The 24814-nt window shown below is 43.8% G+C and overlaps 1 pseudogene across 1 annotated transcript in view; it reads right to left on the reverse strand.

Annotated features, from left to right (window-relative positions):
• Nucleotides 1–1381: 1381 nt before the first annotated feature.
• Nucleotides 1382–24814, reverse strand: part of LOC146822372 (uncharacterized) — a 34468-nt pseudogene continuing 11035 nt past the window's right edge. Inside the window, exon 2 of the transcript XR_014963271.1 lies at nt 1382–4419. The product of XR_014963271.1 is annotated as an uncharacterized LOC146822372 (transcript). The remainder of the gene's footprint in view (nt 4420–24814) is intronic.

The raw sequence follows: 24814 nt of genomic DNA on the forward strand, positions 1-24814 counted from the left end.
AATGTCATGCAATTTGTGTTGATTGAAATTCAAACTTGATTGACCGAAATGCTAATTATATAATTGCGAGCAAGAAATTAGATAAACTAGATATTGATTAACAGAAAATGAGTTTGTGGTTCTTCAAGTAGGTTGCTAAAAGGATTCTGAAGCTTTAATGTGTTTTAGCTGGTTCTAAATCACCATCAACCAGTCGAACTAATTGGTACATTCAACCAAGTGATGGAGTGCCTTGATGTTAAAGTTAGGATCCTATAGGTGTTGATGTAAAAATGTATATTCTGTAATAAATTTTCTTTCCCTATAGGTAATAAGGTACCTCCCCTCATGTCCAGCAGATACATCGTCCTCCTGCGTGCAGATTTAGTGTAAGAAACGTATGAGTGTTGGTGTCATGGGCCCCATCAATGAATGCGTGTGTGAATGAATAAGTGCGGTTGATGAATCTGTGACGTAGGGAGGATTGGTAAAATTGCTTGCCCACCCTTGCCCCTTTCCACTGGATCAGTTTTTCTGGTAGCAGATTGATGGTTTTATTGCATTGGTTTGGTGATTATTGCTTATTGATATTGATTTCTGATTATTGGTTAGTGATGGATGTTTGGATAATTAATGATTTATGTTCTAACATTCTATGTTGAGTTGTGTTGCGTTCTATGTTGTTTTTGAAGACTTCTGGGATGTAGGAAGTTGGATGCCCTGTAGGTACACGGGGAAAACGTGTGGCAAGTGAAGTTGCACAGTGTATTGTCTGTTGCCCTGTAGGTACACGGGGAAAACGTGTGACGATTGGAGTCGCACGACGCATTGTCTGGGTTCGAATTGGTAACATCGTTGTGTGTTATCGTTACCATTCCAGCGGCTTTCCCAGTAAAAGGAAAGTGGTAACTGAGTGGTAACTGAGTGTCCCATGAGAGAGATCCCAGGAGGAGGCTACGTGCATGTTCCCTGGACCAGACAAGACACTTTATCATTTACAAATGACTTCCCCCCGTCTTTGCGAGAAGCCGGTGGAATGGTATTGGCAGGTAGATAGGTTTGTCAAATTATCAAAAGTACTGTGGACTGATTTGAACAGTCCATTTGACATAATTGTGCCAGCAGATCTATGGGCAAACTGTAAAATTACAATAGGTTGGCCTACTCAGGAATATCCTAGAGATCCTAAAACAGGTGCCCTTGTTCAACTGATTGGCCCCTCTGGAAAACAACTCCTCACCCAGCGGCTTGAAAACCTCACTGATGATTTGCCATGCTTAATACCCATTGATTGAGTCTGTACATTCATACAGATTTTTCTCAGTGGGGACTTTCTGATGCGGTTTTAACTCTCGCTTGCCAATAAATGCCTTGCTAAATTCAGTGCGGTCTTCAGGGTTGATTTTTGATGTCGAGTTAGCTCTCCATTTATTACAATACATTTATAGAGTTTCTCTCCTGTGTGAACATTCTGATATATATTTTGTTTTGTAATCGATCCCTTGTCACATTCTATTCATTAATAGGATTTCTCCCTAGTGTAGATTTGTTTATACTGCATTAGCTTATTCTTCCTGTGGAAGACTTGCTTAAACTCTGTACATACATTGGATTTCTTGCCATGTAGATTTTCGGACGTCGCTTCAGTTTTCCATTTATCATGAATGCTTTGTGGTATTCAGTACATACAATGTTTTCTCCCCTGCGTGAACTTCCTGATCTTGTATTACATTTTGCTTTGTAATAAATCCCTCGTCACATTCATGTGGTTTCCCCCCCAGTGTAGACACGGATATTGCTTTAACTCTCCCTTTATAATAAATATCTTGTCACATGCGGTGCAGTTGAATGGTCACCCTCCATTTGGAATAAAGGTGTTGTTACATTTTGTACAATTATATGGTTTCTTTCATGTGTTAACATTCTGATGTATTTTTAAACTTTGCTTTGTAATAACTGCTAAGTCACATTCAGTACAGCCATATAGTTTCTCACCAGTGTGGAATTTCTGATCTAGTGTTTATCTTTGTATAGTAATAAATGTCTTGTTGCATTATGTACATTCATAGGGTTTCTCCCCTACGTGGACTATCTGATACTACATAAGATGCGACTTTCTAATAAATGACTTCTCACATTCAGTGCAGTTGAATGGTCTCTCTCCAGTGGGGATTTTCTAAATGTTGCTTCAGCTCTCCATTGGTTATAAATGCTTTGTCACATTCAGTGCATTCGTACGGTTTCTCCCCAGTGTGAACTCTAATGTTCCTTTAGCTCTCTATATTTGATCAATGCTTTGCCACATTCTGTACATTGGTATTAATTCTCCCCAGTGTAATTTTCTGATGTCGCGTTAGATCTCCCTTTGTTGTAAATGCTTTTTCACATGCTGTACATTGATATGGTTTCTCCCCAGTGTGGATTTTCTGATGTCGCGTTAGCTCTCCATTTGTTATAAATGCTTTGTCACATTCTGTACATTTATATGGTTTCTCCCCAGTGTGGATTTTCTGATGTCGCGTTAGCTCCGCATTTGTTATAAATGCTTTGTCACATTCTGTACATTGATATGGTTTTTCCCCAGTGTGGATTTTCTGATGTCGCGTTAGCGCTCCATTTGTTATAAATGCTTTGTCACATTCTGTACATTGATATGGTTTCTCCCCAGTGTGGATCTTTTGATGTTGCTTCAGGTTTTCATTTGTTATAAATGCTTTGTCACATTCTGTACATTTATATGGTTTCTCCCCAGTGTGGATTTTATAATGTAGCTTTAGGTCTCTATTTGTTATAAATGATTGGTCACATTCTGTACATTGATATCTCTCCCCAGTGTGGATTTTATGATGTAGCTTTAGGTCTCTATTTGTTATAAATGATTGGTCACATTCTGTACATTGATATGATCTCTCTCCAGTGTGGGTTTTCTGGTGTTGCTTTAGCTCTCCAAGTGTTATAAATGCCTTATCACATTCTGTACATTTATATGGTTTCTCCCCAGTGTGGATTTTGTGATGTCGTTTTAGCGCTCCATTTGTTACAAATGCTTTGTCACATTCTGTACATTTATATGGTTTCTCCCCAGTGTGGACTTTCTGATGTTCTATTAGCTGTGACTTTGTAATGAATGCCATGTCACATTCTGTACATTGGTGTGGTTTCTCCCCAGTGTGGATTTTATGATGTCGCTTTAGCGCTCCATTTCTTATAAATTATTGGTCACATTCTGTACATTGGTATGATCTCTCTCCAGGGTGGGTTATCTGGTGTTGCTTTAGCTCTCCAAGTGTTATAAATGCCTTGTCACATTCTGTACATTTATATGGTTTCTCCCCAGTGTGGATTTTGTGATGTCGTTTTAGCTGTCCATTTGCTACAAATGCTTTGTGACATTCTGTACATTTATATGGTTTCTCCCCAGTGTGTACTTTCTGATGTTCCATTAGATGGGACTTTCTAATGAATGCCTTGTCACATTCTATACATTGGTATGGTTTCTCCCCAGTGTGGATTTTATGATGTTGCTTTAGCGCTCCATTTGTTATAAATGCCTTATCACATTCTGTACATTTATATGGTTTCTTCCCAGTGTGGATTTTATGATGTAGATATAGGTCTCCATTTGTTATAAATGCTTTATCGCGCATCCTGTGCATTTATATGGTTTCTCCCTAGTGTGGATTTTATGATGTAGTTTTAGGTCTCCATTTGTTATACATGCTTTTTCACATTCTGTACAATGATATGGTTTCTCCCCAGAGTGGATATTTTGAGGTCGCTTCAGCTGTCCATTTGTTATAAATGCTTGGTCACATTCTGTACATTTATATAATTTCTCCCTAACGTGGCGTTCCAGATTTCGTTTTAGCTGTCCAATTGTTATAAATGCTTTGTAACATTCTGTGCATTGATACAGCTTCTCCCCGGCCTGGGTTTGTTGATTCTGCCTTAGATTCTTCTTCCTATGGAACACTTTATTACATTCTGTACATTTATATGGTTTCTCCTCTACATAGACACTCTGATACTGCATTAGGTCTTTCATTACAAAGAAAACTTTTCCACAGTCAGTCAATCAATATGGTTCTTCTCCAGTATGATTTTCTGATGTTGCACTTACTGTCTCTAATAAATGTGTTTCTAGATCTTCATACGGTTTCTCTTCTGTGTGTACTTTCTGATCCAGGTTAGCTCTTCCTTTGTAACGAGAACCTTATCAGACTTGCTTCAGTGTGTTATTTCATCAATGTATATGAGGTGACCACTAAGAGCCAAGTTCAGACCACATTGGGCAGTTTGGGTTTTCTGCTGTAGAAAAAGACTTTGGCGAGGCATTAGCCTTCAAGGGAAGAAATTGAGGTGCATTGTTTTTACATCACTTCATATACAAGTAATGTTTAATGCCGTCATCTTTTTTGTTCATTACTGTATTTATTGCACCTGTTGGGGGGAAAAAAAAAAAAGAAAAAAAAACACTGGATAAGTTTAAATGGTGGGTCTATCACGAAAAGCTATTGTCATTTAATGAGACATTTAATTGACCACATAGACACGTGCGCTAAAGAAATTCTAGATTACACTTTCCATGTGTGGGCCCCTTCCGCCCATCTGCCCCGAAAGACCCATCGGGATGCAGATAAGAGCTAAATCACACCCAACACTTGCAGGGTCTGTAGCTCTCTAGAAGGAATACACAAAGGGGGTCGGTCACCTAGCCCAGATGTGTATTAGAGACAGGCTTAAAGGCGCAAAGAGCAGTACAAGCAGAGAAAAGTCCACTTTCTAAAAGTAGCTTTTCAAAAATAGTAATGTTAAATCCGACTTTACCAGTAAAGAGGATTTATCATTACCATTGCAAAGATATGAAACACGAAAAGGCTACTCCTTTCCAATCAGGAATTAAAAGGTATTCTACGGATTTCCCAGTTCTAGCCAACGAGAGGAGTAGGCCTTACAGCAGTGAAAAAGTAATTTAACTGTTTGTCACTACCAGGACATGTAAAACATAGAAGCATATGTTCTGCCTTTTACTCACGTAGAGTCCTGCCCTTTGGGTTACCAAGGGCCTTCCTTAGGGGTGACTTATATGTAATAAAAGGGAAGTTTTAGGCTTGGCAAGTAGCTTTAAATGCCAACTCGATGTGGCAGTAAACTTCACACATAGGCACTGCAGTGGCAGGCCTGAGACATAGTTTCAGGCTGCATAAGTGGGTGGCACGGTCAGTGCTGCAGCCCACTAGTAGCAAATAGTTTGCATGCCCCGGGCACATGTAGTGCACTTTACTAGGGACTTATAAGCAAACTAAATATGCCAACTGATTAGGAGCCCTATGAGCCCATGTTACCATGTTCAGGGGAGAAAGCACAAACACTTTAGCACCGATTAGCGTGGTAACAGGTGCAAAGTCCTAAAGCCAGCAAAAAAAGAGCACAGAAAATGGAGGGAGGCAGGTAAAAAGTTGGGGAAAGACCACCCTAAGGCTGTCAGGTCTACGAGCCTTTTCCAGTGAATGGACCACACAACAAAGAGCATCACAATAATGGCGGGAAATATAATCAATTGCTGCAAGGTAGTCCTTTATACTATCAGAGAGCCCGTGATAGGACCCAGACAATAATCTGAGCATCTTTCACATAGCGTAACTCCAGAGATCAGAGGCTCTGACCAGAGCTACACAAGAAAAAGGAGGTTTACAACCACAGTAAACACACATTGGCAAAGTCAAGAAGTCTCACCTTTTAGACATATAGGCTTTCCCAATGCTGCACAACATCAAGAAAGAACAAGCATTTGCAACGCAATAGGTCTCGCATTTGTTAGAGTTGGAGCTATTAGTGTAAATATAAATATTTTTTACTTATGCGTTTAGTAGTGGATGGATCTGATGGCAATTGTGTGTTATACAATTAATTTATAAGCAAGCGTATCGATTGTGTTTCTGGTGTATAGGGCTTACTGGGATACAGTATCAAGCAATCCTGGATTTGTTTTAGCAAATGAATACTATGCAGTTTTTAAGGACACAACAAGAATGCTTTATTACATAAATGGACATATTGAACCCAAGAGAATAAGAGTCACCTGATTATTTTATTTGTGGGTATTTAATAACGTTAAGCAGTATGATGGTGCTAATTTTACCTGGTTTTTAACACCCCATTGGATGGCTGCTATGAATGTGATGCGATTATCCCTAGGGGCCCACAACGAGCAGAATAAAGAGAAAATTCCAGGTTGTAACTAGTAGGTTTCTGCACAGACTAATGAAACATAGCCGGAGGTTGTACTCATAGGATTTGCATGGAGACAGACTGGATGCATAGGCCTGGGGAGCAGAGACACGATGAGCAGGGCTACAGTGAGACAATGTGAGCTGAAGCAGACACAGGAATTACAGGTTATGAAGGCAGCGATACATAAACCAAAGGGGGTGCATTTGGGGGGTGGACACACATTGGAGCACGGGGTATCAACCAGGCATAAGGTAAGAAGAGGAGGATGAACACCTGTCAAAGCACAGAGACTGGGGGTGTATGCAATGGACACAGTGGAAGCGAAGAGGACTGGTGAGAGCTAGCATATTGCAGGGAGGCAGGGATACAGTGAGCACATACAACTGCGGAAAAACCAAAGTGATGTATCTCTGCGTGAACCCATTAGGATGTAGCAAAGCAGTGTCCTGAATTTTTACTCTCATCGTCCTAAATTTACACCAATGCCAGTTGGTCACCCTTGGTGATAGATGCAGAGCGCCTTGGTGGTCTTATGAGAGGGGGCAAAGGCTAGTGCCCGAGAGGAAGGAAAGGCTAGGCAAGCAGAGTGCTTTGGGTGAAGGAGACAAAGACAATGCTCCGGGGAGAATGGGCAGTGGGGATTGCTTCAAAGGAAGGACATTGTAAAAGAAAAACCCAGCGCTGGTGAATCGCATTCTCAATGACATGGAGTCATCATGTAAACCTCCCTAGTCAGTAAAGCCTTTGAGGGTGGAGCCATGTCAGGATTTCACAATATCCACCTGAATCTTATTTACATGCGCTAATGAAAATGGGAACCAGAATGGGTGTGCAACCTTCTTTGGATGACCCTAATTTATGAACAATTAGAAAGCATTATCACTATGCTTCCACAAGAAGAGCAGGCATCTTTTTGATGCTAATAATCATATCCAAAATTAAACTCACATTTATATATTTTAAAAAAACAATGCTCCAACTAGGAAGGCATGTGTTATTGATATGTATTGAATGACTAGATTATTGTCTTATTATAAATACAAGCATTTTGAGAAGGCAAGCTGCCTGCCACGAGTGCTGGTTATTCCTTCCTCCTCAAGTGTCCCACACGGCTCTCCACCCGACTCCTGGAACTGGAAGGGATTTAGCGTATGACAACTCTACAGAAGGTTCATTTAAAAAAAGTTCCGTTTTTAACAAACCAGTAAGGTATAAGAGCCCACTTCAGAGAACGGAGCATACTTCAGAGGTCAAATGGCTCGAACACCAGTGGGGCCGACTAAGACCCTCGTTTCAAAGGTCATGCAAATTTGGCTGTGATAATACTGCTTCTATATCAAAAAGGGGGGGGGGGAGTAGAAGCGTTCTGGGGGCCCCACTCAGCTTCCGGATATGTATCACTAAATCAATAAGGAGTGGAGCCAAGAGGCCTCGAAGGATCTGGCACAGATATGTAGAAGACCCTCAACAGCCATTATCCGTCATTGGTATGTCTAATCTTGGCTGATAGCATCATCACTGGGTCTTTTGTTGGCCTTCACCAGGAGATCCTCAAAAAACGGTTAGGATCTAGCTTGTGCAGAATAGAAAATTTAAAATTACCTTTTTATCATGTGGTGCAATTTATTCTAAAAAAAAATTATAGGGTAAGATTAAAAACGGTGGATGTGAAATATGGGACGTGCAATATGTCCGTCACATCACTTTTCCAACATGTTTCAACCTGCATGCGCCCTTGCCGGTTCGATGGCTTTCTTCAGGACCTCATTGAGGAGAAAAACGAATCCCCCTTTAAATTTCTTACTCATGTCAGGTGGAGTACTATGCCCTGGGCTTGGTGATACCACTGGGTATATTCAATCCGGTATCAGCATTCAGTAATGGGGAGACCACACAGGAAGCTAGCATCTGCGTCACAAGAGTGCAGCCAACGCTTCTCTCAAACAACCCTAGGGGGAGCTCCCAAAAATATTAAAAGCAGAGGATAAATGCTTCCTTCGTACAAAAAATGTGATACCGCAGGATGCAGTATTTATTGGATGTAATATTACAACACTAGAGTGATATTTGGATGTATGAACGGGATAACTTATAAATAACATACGTTTACCACTATTCTGAATTCCTCAGACTCGGAGCGCGGGCAACGTGTCAATTCAAAGTCTAAAATAGGAATTATACTGTTTGAGAATAACACTTATTTTACAAAAGATAATTACATTCTATGCACATCATAACATTTCATGAGAATGTTTATCCTTGTGGGAGAATGTACGTTCATCATATGACTGAGAATTAAAGATGTCATGTTTGTTTTTTATTCTCGGAGGGACAGATTAAGGAATGAGTAAGGGCGTAATCACACAACGTGAGGTAATGGAACATTTTTAAAAGCGTAAGAACATGCGGAAAACGGTCTGTAAATTGAAACATATGTTGTGCTGAGGTTTTTTTCTGCAATAGAAAAAGCCACATCTGCGCGTGCATTCAAAAGGGGATCATTTTTAGAAAGTCCAAGGTTTTTCAAGTTAAGCACAAAAACACATGGATTGTGTTCCGATGCCACCCTGCATTTATTTGCAGTTCAATCTCACCATTTCTCCCGTGCATTTTATGCCGAGGGAAATTATATTTTTTGGGAACAGCGCTTGGTATTTTCACACTTGACTGCCCCAGCCAGTCAGGCTTTTAACAGCCGTTCACAGCCTCCAGATAACTGCGCGGCTCAGGGGAGGGGGATGCGAGCACATCCCAGCCTTTGGTGGGCTGGGAATGAAGAGGGGGACCATGTGCCTGGAGCCCTGGCCCCCAAACTGCAGCCAGACGAGCCCAGTGGTAAGTAAGTGCAGGCAGACAGAGCGCACACAGTAAACTCGTCTGCTGTTCATCAGTCCTGCAGGAGCAGTTGATGTCTAGACATGTCTTTGACACGCTACCGGCTCACTGGGGAGTAGGAGCATGGTCCATACCTGCCGTAGCTCTCTGGCCGAGACTCATTCAATGTTTACTCACAAGGTTCCTTCCCTGCTATAGCTCTCTGGGCGAGACTCATTCAATGTTTACTCACAAGGTTCCTTCCCTGCTGTAGCTCGCTGGCCGAGACTCATTCAATATTTACTCACACTCTGCCTTGAAGCTGCTCGCGTAGCACTCACCAGGTTTGCACAACTCTGCCGTTATCCCAGCTGAAGCGGCGGTGCTGCTCAAATTAAACAAGCATTTACAATGCAATGGGAAACAGCCTTTACAACGAGGTAAAGACATCACATGCATTTGCCTCCCATTTATTTGCCGCAATTATACATTTACATCACATACCAATACCACAAATTTAAGGTAAGGTGGGGGTGTCTCCCCCCACAAATACATTGTTTTTAAATATAAAAACAATGAGTTGTATTGGAATGTGATGAAAACGCATAATCGCGGTAAACAAAATACAACCCAATGCAATAGGTAACGCATTTGCCAGCGTTTAAGCTATTAGCATTGTAAAGGACTGTGCCTTTTATTTATCTGTTTTGATAATTAACACAAATAAAAGGCATTGTCATTTAAAATGCCAAATAGCTCAGACTCTTGTAAATGCGAGACCTATACCATTTCAAAGAAGCACCCGCCATTATCCCGGGCTGCTTGGAAAGTGAAAGAGCACATGGTGCGCTGAATGTTGCAGGAAAGCATGTCGTGCCTGCAGTGTGAGAAACTCATTTACGAAAGTAGTGTTTACAGACTACATAAGGCATACCATGTAACAACAGAAGTAAAAGGGTAAGTCCTCAAGGAAGGTTACAAACGAAGACAAGGCGGTACTAAGGAGGGACAAAAAAGCCTGTTAACGAATCAGAAGTCAGCTTTTATGAAGAACATTGACACAAGCCAATGACAAATATAGGCAGACAATGGGCGGGGCTTCACGTCTATTCTCGAATACAGCATGTCTCGCAGAGCAGCACATGCGCTGCCCAAGCTCGACCTAAAAAGGCAGTTTTCCTTTACTTTGTTTAAACTGCACCTGCAATGGTGCTCTTTGACCTGCCTTTCACCTTGGCTGTTGGCTCTGGCAGCAGGCATCATATCACAACTGAACTGTAATAAGTTATTACTGTCTAATTGTGGCCAACTGCAATTAGAAAACAGATCTACTCTACTGTAATAATGTATTAGATTACAGCTGAGACGTCACGGTGCCCCCAGAAACATACTGTAGAGAATATGAAAGGCGGGTCGCTGGACAGAAATGTCGCCGCCACCTAAATAAAGTGAGACTTGACATATCCCGCTCTCTTTCTTCAGATCTTTTTCCCCTGGAAATTCTTCTCCAATAGCTGATAAGGATGCACTTATTGAAACACGTTTACTTACTGCACTGGTTGAGTTGCTATACGACAACATGAATATATCAAGGTGTTACCAGACATCATATACACGGTTTTGATACTTAAGCTACATAACATGTTGGCGACAAGTGAAAAACAACTTATTGTTAATACTAAAGATCTCACATTCTACATTAAAAAGGTGCCACAAAAGTTTAAAAGAGCACTGAAGGAAAGAAGATGGAGGGCATGACCAAGAACTACACATATGGGAGGGATAGTTTATTTATGTTAAACAGTATATTGCAAGTCACTGGGAGGTCCATAACTTTATCTTGCAATATCCTTATAACGTAAACCAGGGGGTATTTTATACCTTAAATTATTCACAAAGTATTCACACATTTCTAAATATGTTCTGGTATATTCGGTTACAAATTCCTTTACCACAATAAGTAGTTTCCGCCTTCTGCATGGTACAGGCGTGTACAGCACCCAAATAGATGAATGCCTCATATTAACAAAACCATACCACAGAATGCTTGAATCAAGTGTTGTTTAAAAAAAAAAACACAGATAGGAATTCCTTATAATGACAGCTGATTGACTCAGAGAGGAAGCTTCAGATCATGAGGTAAAGCAAATGGACATTTACCATGTCAGTTATTAATGTAAGCAGGGGCAATTGAAGATGTGCCAGGAGGTCTATACACACACAAGTAAATAAATGAATAAATCTGCAGGTCTTGAAGAATAAGGATTCTTTTCATGGTTGCTCCTATTTATTTGCAACACTGTTTTCCTGCTAGTGAGAGGCTGATTGCACAAATGTATTAAGAGGGTGCTGTAATTAGCACACACACAAATGCGAACGCTATGGGGATCGGTCCTCATAGCACGCTAGTCCTCATAGTGGTGTGTGTCTTGTTTGTCAGTGTTTACCAACACTGGGAGGAGCTACCAGTGTATGTGAAAAAAATAAAACACACACACACACTAAAAATACTTAGATTTTGAAATGTACTGATTTGTGCAAAGAAGAAGAATCCAAAAATCACCTGGGTGCAGGTTTGTGTTTCTGCGCATGTTTTGAATGAGTCATGTGGAAGGTCAGTGAAGGCCCTCGAGGGAGGGCAACGCTGGAGAAGGATGTCAACAAGCAGCATCTCAGTCTGGCAGAATGAGTGACGTGCCTTGGAATTCCTGCCACAGACGCCAGAGTCTCACGACAACGAACAGATGGCCCTCTGACCCCATATGAATGGTACGGGGAGGCTACCAGCAGCGCAACATGAGAGACAGGGAGCCCATTACTGGAAGCTCTGTTTAGACATATATCTGAGGGACGCTGCAGGAATGCACAACAGCAGACGCTCAACGTCCAGCAAGATATCCTCACCCCAGTTCTTTTAATATTGATTTTCAATCAAATATTGCCTGAGGCATCAGATGCCAAGTTTCCCACAAGGTACACCAAGCCAAACATAACAGCATTTAGATGAGAAGCAACACAGAGTAGCCTGTCCACATGTTGACAGCGTGCATACTATATGTCTCCCTGCTAAACTTAGGTTCATGAAAAATGAGAAAATTGATGTCTCTGACCAAGAAACAGCACAGAGAATAAAAGCCGAAAAATAACTGCAGAGATAAACCCTGGCGATTCCAGAGATACATCGGTAATTATTCTCCATTATAGCTATAAATCAAAAAGATAGCACCACGGAGAGGAGTCCATATTTACACGCCAGGCCGAGGCAGCAGTGACAGCATGTGGTCTCTTCTAAATTCACGCAACTGTCAGGCAAAATAAACTACACCCACCCTCCCTTCAAGCAAACGCACACAAGAAAAAGAAGCTATAGCAGACAGCATTTATTTTATGTGAAAGTGGAACAGTAAATCTTCTTTTGATAAATTTTAAATAAAACACAATCACTGTATTTGTATTCTAATTTATATACTGCTCAATCTTGGTGATAGGCGCTCCATAACAGATTCGCAATAGTAAATGTAACAAAAAATAGAATACGGATAAGCGTAGCCAATACCCTGATGGGTTATTACCAATTGTCTTCTCCACTTTCCCTTGCCCCCTCCCCATCAACCCCCTACATGTTGAAACAAGCACCCCTGTCCCTTTGAAGATCTTTAAACTATGGCTCCAGTTTGATCTTGAGCACATTTTAACAGCCATCTGATCTTGGTCGTTGATTGTGCTGCTGACATCACCATCTGATAAAAACAGAGCCTGGCAAGGAATCAGAGCATTTCCTCTAAGAAGCGCTTACCAGTAACATTACCCAATGACATATTCATATGTTTTGTAGACATGAGGAGATTAATCGGCAGCTCTGTTCAAGACAAGGAATGTCCTGAGCTGCCAAGTAATCTCCCGTGTGTACCAAAAATATGAAACAAATGTGTAACGTAGCTGGTGCTTTTGCAAAGCACTACGGAATGAAACAACAAGCCCAAGAGCGAGCTGCTGCTAATGCGTGGCTTGAGGCAAACAAAGAGCGACTCCAGAAGGGATCCCAAGAGCGAGAGGACGTGGCTCAGCAGTCAGAGCTGCAGACTTCGGAGCTGGGGATTCGTGTTTGAGCCTCCGCAGTCGGTTCAACATCCTGTGAATGATCCTGGAAATGTTTTTCGCCCTAAAGTGCACTAAAAAAAAAAAACAAATAAAAAGCACTGATGGATATTGGAGGTGGTGGCGGGGGCCCACACAAGCACTATCGTGGGAGTGGTTGGGGTGGAGAACACAGGAATATCAAGTGCACAGGCGAATGAGAAGTGAGCAGAGGCAGGCAGGAATTTGTTTTTTTAACCAATCCCCACCTTAGAAGGTAGTCCAAACCAAGCTATCCTACCAAAATAAAACCAATTGACGGCGAACTTCTAAAAGTGCCACAAATTAAATAAAGTTCAAGCAACAGAGCGGGAAGCACGGCAGGGGAGGCAGCAGTAATGTAACTGTGGCATTGAGATGGGAAAGGACTAACACTTATACTTAAATATAAGCAGGTAGGGAGCTGAAGTTCAAACCAGACAAACAACAACAGAGCAGGAATTCAAGTAAAAAAATAGTCTCTCAAGAACAGATAAAGAACCATAGTGGAATGAGACCGTACTATGTCCCTGCTCTCTGAGAGGAACAGAAGAGAGAAAGGAGGGACAAAGAGGCAGGACTGACCACTAGCAAGCAGGGATTTTTGAAGGACGCTGACAGACAAATGAAAGGCAATGTCAAGAAAGGGGTTGGACTTTATGTCCATAGACCTATTGCAGCAGGTCTCGAAGAGACAGCTGAGCTTTCTAACTCGACCTAAAAAAAAAGCATTGAGAGAGAGCGTGTCCTGCCTGCAACATCAGACAGAAGAAAACCAAGAAAATAGTGCTCCCAGGCTCTAATTAAAGCATACATGTAACAACCAAAGTAAAAGGGCCAGTTGCCATGGGAGGTTACAAATGAAGACAAGGCAGGACAAAGGAGGGACTAACAAACCTATTAACCTATCAGAAGCCATATTTACGAAGAAGGACAATGACAAGCCAATGACAAATATGGGCAGGGCTTCAATTACATACTCCAAAACCGCATGACTCCTAGAGCCGCGCAAGCGCTGCCCAGGCTCGACCTAAAAACATTAAACATTTCACTGGAACTCAAGAAATATGGCTTTCATCGCCATGACCATTCCTCATAATTCTGGTGAGATTTCTTGTTCAATCAACATTCCGTTAATAAAAACCTTAAAACTCTAGTCTCAATCAGCGCAACTTGCGGGAAACAGATTGAAGAATTTCTCCCTTCTAAATAAGGGGTGGGTAATTAATGAAGGAAACTTGGTCTAAAATTATTCGTTCTGGCAATAACATTTAGTATTGATTCTTCATTATAGATAAACAGGACAGTATGATTTCACTTAAAATTTTCAATAAACAAGCTGTCAATGGGGGTAGGGAGGGGAGCCTACTAAAAGTAAACAAACTCAAAATAAACGTGACTTAACTAAAAAAGTCACAAAGTGATGCCTCACCAGCAGACTAGACTACGGCAATGCACTCTTCACCGGAATAAACAAAAACCTCACCCGCAAGCTACAAAACATCCAGAACACCGCTGCAAGACTGGTCCTCAACCTGCCAAGACACTGCCACATCTCCCAGCACCTGCGCACACTCCATTAGCTCCCCATCGAGGATAGGGTCACCTTCAAGTTGCTCACCGACGCACACAAGGTCCTCCACGACACCGGACCAGCATACCTGAACAGCCGACTCAAATTCCACGCACCCCAAAGGACACTACGATCAGCCCAGCTCTCCTACGCCGTGGTCCCCCACACCAGAAAGACCAGATGGGGAGGCCGCTCCTTCTCCTTCCTCGTGGCCAGAGCCTGGAACGCCCTTCTGCTGCACCTCAGACAGAAAACATTGCTCCCAATCTTCGTAAGAAATCTCACAACCTGGCTTTTCAACAGACCCCTTCCTTGATGGACCGGAACCTGCACACCACCCACCCCCAGCGCCTTGAGACCCTTACGGGTGAGTAGTTGTGCTTACCAAACACATGATTGATTGATTGATGCCTCCAATATTAAAACACGGGCCTCATCACCATGCCATGGACAGTTGACAGAACATGGCAATCAGACCATCTCACACCTAAGCATAGAGACAGGTGGTGGCCAATGGAGTGTGTACCCAACCAGCCAGGTGATGGACAAACGTCCAACGACATAAACAGCAGAGAATGCATGCAAGCCATGACAAGAACACACCCCTGGTCCTCACAGCCAACCTACTGCTACGATTTATGTACACTACTCTCAAGCAATAAATAGCTTGGGTGGAGGGAACTCCATTAAAAAAGTCTGACATCAAAATATGTGCTCCGAGTGGGAGTTGGGTACACCCAATATGTGCTCCGAGTGGGGGTTGGGTACACCCAATATGTGCTCCGAGTGGGGGTTGGGTACACCCAATATGTGCTCCGAGTGGGGGTTGGGTACACCCAATATGTGCTCCGAGTGGGGGTTGGGTACACCCAATATGTGCTCCGAGTGGGGGTTGGGTACACCCAATATGTGCTCCGAGTGGGAGGAGGGTACACCCAATATGTGTTCAGAGTGGGAGTAAGGTACGCTGACCGGGAGTAGGGTCGCCCATCACCCTCAGGCCTCACATAGCCTACAGTGTTAAGCACTCTGACAGTCACGCGAGTTACTGGATTGCTCCGAGTGGGAGGAGAGTACTCCCAATATGTGCTCCGAGTGGGAGGAGGGTACTCCCAATATGTACACAGAGTGGGATCAGGGTACACCCAATGTGCGCTTCGAGTGGGATTAGGTTGCACCCAATATGTGCTCCGAGTGGGAGTAGGGTACACCCAATATGGGGAGAGCATGTAGCCTTACGGCTAGTGCGGTCGACCTCGAAGTTGGGGAAGATGTCTCTGGTCTAGTTCGCGCTATATAAAACTCTAAAAAAACAAGCATTTACAATGCAATGGTCTCGGCATTGGTAAAGTTAGAGCTATTGGCATTGCTCATGACAATGCCGTTTCTTTAAATGTTACAAAAACATAAACAAAAACAATGTCATGAGCAATGCCAATAGCTCTAACTTTACCAATGCCGAGACCATTGCATTGTAAATGCTTGTTTTTCTTTCTTTTAACCCCAATTACCCCCCGCCCAATTACCTGTGAGTCACGACTGGTGGTAAGGTACCTAGAATCCTAAAGCCAGCAACAATGAGGTCAGCAAACTAAGAGGTCAGACACCCAACAGTTGGAGGAAAACACGCCAAGGATGCCAGGTCTAACAACAGCACAAAGTGGTCCAGCCCAGGCAGAGAACAGAAAAGTGACACGTGTTAGTAGATAGGGCGCGTTCCGCACTCCCCCGTTCACTCACTGCACTCACCTGTTCACTCAGTGCAGAGACTTGACTCGCTGCTCTGCATTGCCTGAGCTCTTTGTAAGTCTGGACCATAGTCTCTTTCATTATATAGGATCTCGGGTGTTACAACCAACCCCCAGGTCACGGCCCCCCGAGAACACCCTTTCATGGATTTCACTGACGTTTAACGTAACCAGACGCCTCAAACTGAGTACAAAATCCCCTGAACAGGGGTGAAACGTAGATCCCCTGAATGGAATGCAGGACACCCCCCTCGCCCCCACCCTTCAAGGGATCCCTCCTTTTAGGATATGCCACTGCTGCAGGAGGGACAACATCCGGTAATTCTGGGCATATCCCCTGGGGCCTGATTCACAAAGGTGCACTGCACTTTAGTGTAAATGTGTCATCTTCTAGTTATTCACAAACTCTGCGCCCCCGCCCCCCATGCAACCCAAAGGTTATGAATATCTGAGTCATGTTAGAGTTTCAGGCCTTCACACCACATTCTGCGGGGGCGGGGGATATTTTTAAGATATGCCACTGCTGCAGGAGGGTGGGCATGACACCCCTCTTGCCCACCCCCAGGAGTGGCTGCATCCCCCCCCTGCAGAGGGGCAGGTTCACCCGCTGGCAGAAGGGCAGGTGCACTGCAGAGCGAGATGAAGTCTACTACACTGTCTGCGCTTTCGTTTCACACTCGTGCCCCCCCCCCCCAGGAAGGGGCTGTGGTGGCTGTATCACGCCTGCTCCCCTCCCTCCCCCCCCCTACAGTGTTAAGCACTCTGACAGTCATGCGAGTTACTTGATTATCGAATGAACGCTGCTCTGATGCTTAATGAACCAATCCCAACATTACAGCCATGTTGTTAAACATATCATTTACGATTAGCGTCAAACAATCCAATGTACCTTGCTCTTTATTTTTACTGTACTTTCACTGCACAGTATTTCTATAGGTGCGGTGCATTTCTAAGCTAATTTCGATGTAAACACACCAGTGTGTTATAATCCGGGAACACTGTCCGCAACTTCATCACGTGGTATACTAAGGGCCACCACTTTTGGGGGCTCTGGGGGCCACTTGTCCATTTCAACCCGAGTACCCAACAGGAGTGACAGTCTGAGCGTTGATATTTTTCAACTTAAATTGTTTATAGACATCTGAGGGAGATTCGGAATGTTACTGTTTAAGAATACTCTTGAACTGTTCTCATAGGGCTAGGCGCGCTACTAGCACCGGATCAGAGACAAGGTCCTGACTAGCCAGGTTAAAAACAAAGCAAGTCTTGCCGTAGTACAGACTGTCTGTTTAACTACAATTCTAACAGTCTTTACGTACCCACTGCCCACGTCTATTACTTAAAACATCACACTTCAGCTTGGAACATACAGCTGAAAACTGCATGAAGTACAACCACGGAACTTCAGGGTGAAAATAATTCAAGTGTCTGTGCTTGCCACCCCACAACTCACCTGCAGCAGATCACACGGCTCGCTCACCTCACAGCACTCCGGGCTGAAAATAACTAACCTGCCGGAGTCTGGCATTCAGGACTTGTGGTTGCCTCGCCATTACCAGCGACGTCAGAAGTGCGTCATCCAGGCGGAACGGTCAGACGGTGGGGGGGCAGTCCCAAAACACCCTCTAGTCACCCCCACTCGACGGATAATTGATGTTAATGGCCGTCTGCTATGCCCCTTGGTTCAGCGCCCCTTCCCAAGGGAGGGGGGGGGGATGTGGCTGGACCGGGCACCTTACTGGACCTCACCCCCCCCCCCCGAGCAGAACCGGCCTGGACCGGGCGGGGGTAAGGGGAGTGGAGGCAGGTAAGGGACGGGCAGAAGGACACTGGGTTCAACCCAGTTGTAAAGTTAAGCACAGGATTGTGGCTCGGGGGGAGGAGGGGGTATTTAACCACAGATGCGGGAGAGGCCCCCCTCTTCTGCAGAGGGGAGGGAGGAGGGAGTTGGAGGGCTAGGGATGGAGGAAATGCCATACGAGGTGCGGGAGGTATGAAAGGAGATTGCATGCCCCCCGCATGGGCAGCGATGCATCAGTGTCTGGGCTGTGCCAGCTCGGGGACTGGTGCTCCCCCACCAGGGAAGGCCTGTGGGTGGGGTGACCAGATCTTGAGAACAAAAAACCAGGACAATTTGCAAAGATAGGACTACAATTTTACATCAACAATGCTGCGCAGAATGACAACTCTTAACAACAACATTGGAACACAGAAGAAGCACTAAGAAAAAAATAAAATGTAATTTCTAAAACCAGCAGCAGACCTGTTAAATTGCTTCCTTTTAACAGCTGCTAACTAGCACAACTTTAGAACACCCAATCTCACTTCTCACTAGTTTCAGTTGACCCCCTTTAAAACACGGGACATGAGCTAAAATTGCAAAAATCGGCCAGGTGAAACCCCGGGACTGTCCGGGCAAATCCGGGACGCCTGGTCACCCTACCTGTGAGGCTGGCTCTCCATCCTCGGGCCCCCTCCCAGCCCCTGCATCCCCTTCTTCTGTCGCCTTTCTTAGAGAGAGTGCGAGTGGGTGTGTGGATACAGTCTCAATGTAGTGCTAGAAGGTGGGGTTTTGTAGCGCTCAGAGGTTGAAGGCTGCAGCACTGAGCGCTTGGTGGAGTGGGGTTGAGATGCATGGCCCATGGCGGACTCTGACTTCCCCGGGGTGGGACGCGTCGACGCCTTGGTTCTGTGAAGTGTTTGCGTCAACTTTTTTGAAAATTATTTTGTAGAGTTTTTTTTAATGCTTTTTTAAAAATCTAGCTTGAACTCGGCCCGAAGATATCAGGTGTCATAGCGCTTTACAAGAGCACCAGTTTCATTACAGATGGACACATTCATTTGTTTTAGGCACAGGGAGATTAAGTGATTTGCCCAGAATCACAGGATGTTGAGCGTTGCTGCCGAGACTCTAACCCGGTTCCCCAGCTTAGAGGTCGACCGCTCTAGCTGTAAGGTCTCATCCTGACTTGAGCTGAAGGCATTAGAGGGCTTCATAGAATTTGCATATAATCCATGACATGAGCTGTATTAGGTGTGGATAAAGACACAGTGACAATACGTAAAGGGCATGCACAGTAGACATGAGGGTACGTTGATGACACTTCTTGGAGGTAAGTAATGTTTATATATGTAAATCGCTAGACAGAGTTAAACCATCAGCGATAACAAAGGTTAAATGAGGAGTAGACAAGAGTCCATAATAACAATAAATAGAGGAATTTAATCTTCGTTGTAGACGACGAACAGTAGTGTAGATGACCAATGTAAGGTCTGCGCTAACTAAGGTATGGTGGAGTGAAGGTGGGGAGAGCGAGGCTTTGTCCTGCTCGAAGGTGGTAATGCTCAGATTTGTTTAGAAGGTGGGGGGTGGAGGCAAACAGTTTAGACTGATGCTCTAAGGGGGGAGTTTAGGTATTTGTCGAATCGAAGAGTAGCAGTTTGTTTCTTCTTCACGTGAGGGAATGACTGATTGTCCCTTAAATCTTGAGCTTGTGAGTTCCAAATTCTGGGGGCATTTCCGGAGAAAGAACGTGTACAAGATTTCTCTCTCAAATTTTGCTGGAATAAGGAGTAGACAGTTAGAACTTCGGAGGGGTATCTTTTGAACAGCTTTTGTTAATTTATGTGTGAGGTAGATTGGGTTTTCAGTGTAGAGCGCTTTGTGGGTTATGCACACAGTTTTGAATTTAGCTCTTGCCTTACTTCGTAGCCAGTTACGATTCCTGAGAGCAGGAGTGATGTCTCTTTTAGCACACACACGCAGTGCGTTGCTGCCGTGTATTTTATTAAGAGTACTCAATGTGCCCCCATGGGCAGGTGCACGTCTTGCAGCACCTCACTCAAAAATGAGGTGCCCAGGTCTGTGCCCAGCAGCCTTGAAGAGCAACGCCTACTTCACCAGGGCATTCATTTATGCACCTTGAGGCAAATACTGTGCCCTACGATCGTGGCTGGTGGCTCCAGGGGCAATCTGCTGCTACCCACCTAGTAACTCCCCGGGCAGCTGCCTCGTAGTGCCTTACAGCAGCATTGCTCTGGAAGCGCTGTGCTGACAGGCACACGTGTTTGCTGCCAGCATTGCACACTTTCACTGATGCTGGTAGTGAGCAGTGGTGCACACAATTACGTGTTCTATCCTAAATCAGGGTTTAAATGACATTAAAGTTATGTACATGTGCCCTCTTGGGTTCATGGGTGCAGAGGTCGAAGCTGATATGAGGGAACCCCTCTGCTTGGCTCAAGGGGCCCTTGCACTAGTGACAGGCCCCTCACCTTGTGAATGTTCAGCCTTTGTTTTCTGAATGCAGAGACAACCAATGGTGTCAAACGTGAAGGCGATTAACTGAAAGCGCCTTTCAGCACAACTGATCCGGGCGAATGTGGGAACACATGTTGTGTGAGTGCTCTGTGCCCCAGAGGGCAGGTGCTTTCCACGCTTGTGTGCAAGTAGCAAAGGAATTCAGAGGCGAAACTACAGTCACGTCGTGTCCTCTGCAGGCCACCGTAATTGGCAGAGGCGCAACTAGAGCCAAATTTCAGGGGGGGGGGGGCTAATTTCAGGTCACTGAAAGTGCACAGGTGCACTTGTCTAAATTCTAAATGTGTTTACATTTAATAATCATGGCTAATGACAGGGTTTTCAATATTGTAACACAGCAGCAGCTCACTAATACTGCAAGTAATCTGTGGCAAAGTTTTCAGATGACTGTATTGTGTTTACTTAATTTGGCGCATATATACATATAGCTAAACCTATAACAATCGTGTGCACTGTCTATTTAAATAAATGTGGAAAAATACTAGCTGCAATGCGACAAAGATAAATACAGATAAAATGACAAAAAAATAAATATGGATAAATACAGACGGAAATGTTAAAAAAAAAATACCATAAAACCGGGAGCCCTAATTATTATTTTTGAAACCTAGCTTGGCCAAGTGAAACCACAGCCGCAGCTTTGCGATAGGAGCACCTGTTTTAAGTTCCGCCCTTACATATTTTTAAAGACATGTACAGGACAAGATGTTCTTTGTTTTCAACTACCTGACCAGTTCCGTGTCCTAGACATGCGGTCAAGCCACCTGCGTCAGAAAGTGCGTCAGAACAGTGTCATTGTTCTGCATTTTTGGGTATATTAGACCTAGCACCCCAATTAGAAGCCAGAACTCTGCTACTGTGTCTATCACATGCGTGGGTTTTCCGGCCGGTCGTTTATCTAATTTGGGACTTCTATGCCTTCTCTCAGGTGGTACATCCCAATTTAGATAACCCTGATTACCTTTTGATCCCTTCATTTATTCTCAGTTCTCACCCAATTCGTTGCATTTAATGAGACTTTAAATTGCAATTCTTGGATGGTCAGTTTTCTCATTTCAGGATTGCCTTCCAAGCACCTACACATTTATTGATAGGTATTTTGTGATTGATATTTCTGACTTATTGAACTATGATCATATTATTCTCTCTAAGCTGATGAATATATTTCTTTTGCTGTGTTAATGACTTGCTGAATAAAAATGTCACTTCAACTTTATTCCCTCATTTCACATGTGTTCTTATTCTCAGATAAGCAGTGTTTCGGTGCCTTGTGACCACACCAGAAGGGTAACTTATTACCCTTTAACACACCACAGTCTTTAGGCCTACTGAGGGGATGAAAGGTTTTACTTTTTATAGGGATTTTAGCATCCAAGAGGTACTTTGTGGCGAGGCGTTTATATGCCCCTTCATGCTCAGATGACGCTCAAGTGTAATCCCCAGGGATTTCATAGAATTGGAGTGTGATAGTTTTCAGTTTAATGCGGTGAAATTGTCGGGCCAGAGATCTACGGGAAAGGAGTTTTATTTGGGTTGGATGAAAAGGAGTTCGGTTTTGTTGTGGATGAGTTTAAGGTGGTTGGTTGTCAGCCAGTACTATAATATAATATATAGTCCTTGTGGGACTGGTGTTTCTTTGAATTCAAGTTGTTAAGTTTGATTATCTGTAAGCGCTGCCTCAAGAGAAGATGTGAACCATTTAAGGATCTTTTCATTGATGCCTGCACGCTGTGCGAGGATGTTTATGAGGGTGTCATGGCGGACAGTGTCAAAGGCAGCCAATATGTCCAGGAGGACTAGAAGGCAGGCCTGGCCATCATTTAGGTATCTGTGTAGGTTGCCTATGATGTCCATTGCGGTGTGGGAATGGGATAAATTCTATATGGAACCCAGAATGAGGAAGCATAGAAAAAGGAGTAGAGTTTATAGTAAAAAAGTCTTGACCCATAAGACAATATTTGTATAAAAGAGTTTCGTCTGGATAGACGGAGCTGAGGTAGAATAGTAGGGGGAGGCGTGGGGCCAATATAGGTCTTATAGAATCAAAAGAAACACTATGTTTAGTTGTAGATTACAAAACATATACATGTTTAAAAACATCATCATATAGTTTTCATATGATGACGACAGCCAGTGTGCTTGCTTAATCACAATTTTGCATATTTCAAATACTTGGGTATGTTTGTCTATAAGCAGGTTGTATACAGTTAGTATTTGCTATGCTTCTCAGACGGTGAATCTTCCGCTAAAATATTGTGTTCACAGCCTGTGACCAGAGAAGGCTTATCATGTTGCTGTTGTCATAATTTACATATTGCATATCAGAGTACAGCTATTTTTAGGCAAGTTGTGAACACCAAGTATGAGCCATACTTATCAGATCGTAAATCTTCTGCCACATTGTTGGATCCATATCAGGGAAGAAAAAGGGCAAAAAAGGGAGCGAGAGAGAAGGGGAGGTACATGATGATTTGGAATTGTCCATCTGGTAAATGTATCTAATTGCTCAGAGTGGTCACAAAACCACACAATTCTTCAACGGTATCGAGTCCATGGGTAATAGAATCCACCTGTCTATTCAGCGGAATTCTAGTCTTTGGAGAACCTCTGTAATATTACCACCTTGTTCCAGTATGGTGGCCACGTCGATCACCTGCCATCTGATCTCATCAGCAGTGTGGCCCATTGTCCGAATGTGTGTACCAAGGGTGAGTTCAGTACTCTGCATCTTATTCTGCTGTGATGTTGACTGACCCGCACCTCAACTGGTTGCAAAGTCTGACCAATATACATCAAATGACAAGGACAATTGTCCAAACCTAACCTCTTGACTTTCAATAAAGAAAATGGTACATCATTCGATGGCAAGATCAGACTTCATTTCTTCAGTCACATGAGGGAAAACCTCACACATCCCCAAAAATTAAAAAAACGTTTGGGAGTAGAAGCTATCTCGTCTCGCATGTAAGTCTGGAAGGTTTGAATATTAAAACCATCCAGTGGAGACAAGCACTGGCAAGTATAAATAGCGACGCATGAAACAGCAATTGAAGCATCTGGACAGACCGTGGCCCCTGGGCCCCGCCGCTGCCACCATGAACACAGTCAGGCGTTTTACAAGGAGCGTGGCAAAATAAGATCCGCCGTCCTGGGAATCTTTTATTGGACCAATAGAAGCAGCACCGAGCGAAGGCTACAGCCTCCGTATTCAGAGTGATGTCAGATGACATCAGCTCTGGAGGTCACATAGGCGGCCTGCTTCTGGCCTATGAATATTTTACAGCCTGCTTAAAGCCTCCTGTAGGATGCCAGAGAATGGCACGGGGTCAAGCCACCAAAAGGCTGTAAAATTTGAGCTGGCGATTGTGAGAAAACGACAGCGGGGTAACCAGGGGGTTTGGAGGGGAAATGGGAAATGGAGGCGGTTGTCAGGCCATGGGTGGAACATTGTGATGAAAAGTGAAGGGCCAGTTAGGAAAAATAATTTTGGTTTGGAGGTCTGGTGGGTGGTTTTCTATAACATGGGGAAAAGGGGTAAGGAGGGCTAATATATGTGGGGGGCATAGAGGTACTAGGCAAACTGGGGCGGGCACTACTGCAGGAAGAGAGTCAGAGTGGGAAGTCAAGCTTGGGGAAAGCAGAAGTCTTTAACAAAGTGGGGTGTAGGGTGAGGAGGAGTAGTAGAAAGTTTTTAGCAAAATCAAATCCTACCACTGTATATTGGTTAGGTGCACGTTGCCCTGTGGTGAGACGTAGGCAAAAGAAACAAGCATTTACAGTGCTATAGGTGTCGCAATTGGGAGTTTGCAACCTATGGCATTGTAAACAAGAGTAAACAAATAGAAAAAAATGCCAGGCCACTTGTTTACTTTTACTACAAATCGTGGCACACGCGCTTTACCTTTAACCATGTTAAAGTAAAGCGCGGGTGCCGCGACTGTAGCAAAAGTAAACAAATAGAAAAACATCTATTTGTTCACTTTGTCAACAATCGCGGCACCCGCGCTTTAGCCAAAGTGGCCAAAGTGA

Source organism: Triturus cristatus, chromosome 6, assembly GCF_964204655.1.
Source record: "Triturus cristatus chromosome 6, aTriCri1.1, whole genome shotgun sequence".
NCBI classification, from domain to species: Eukaryota; Metazoa; Chordata; class Amphibia; order Caudata; family Salamandridae; genus Triturus; species Triturus cristatus.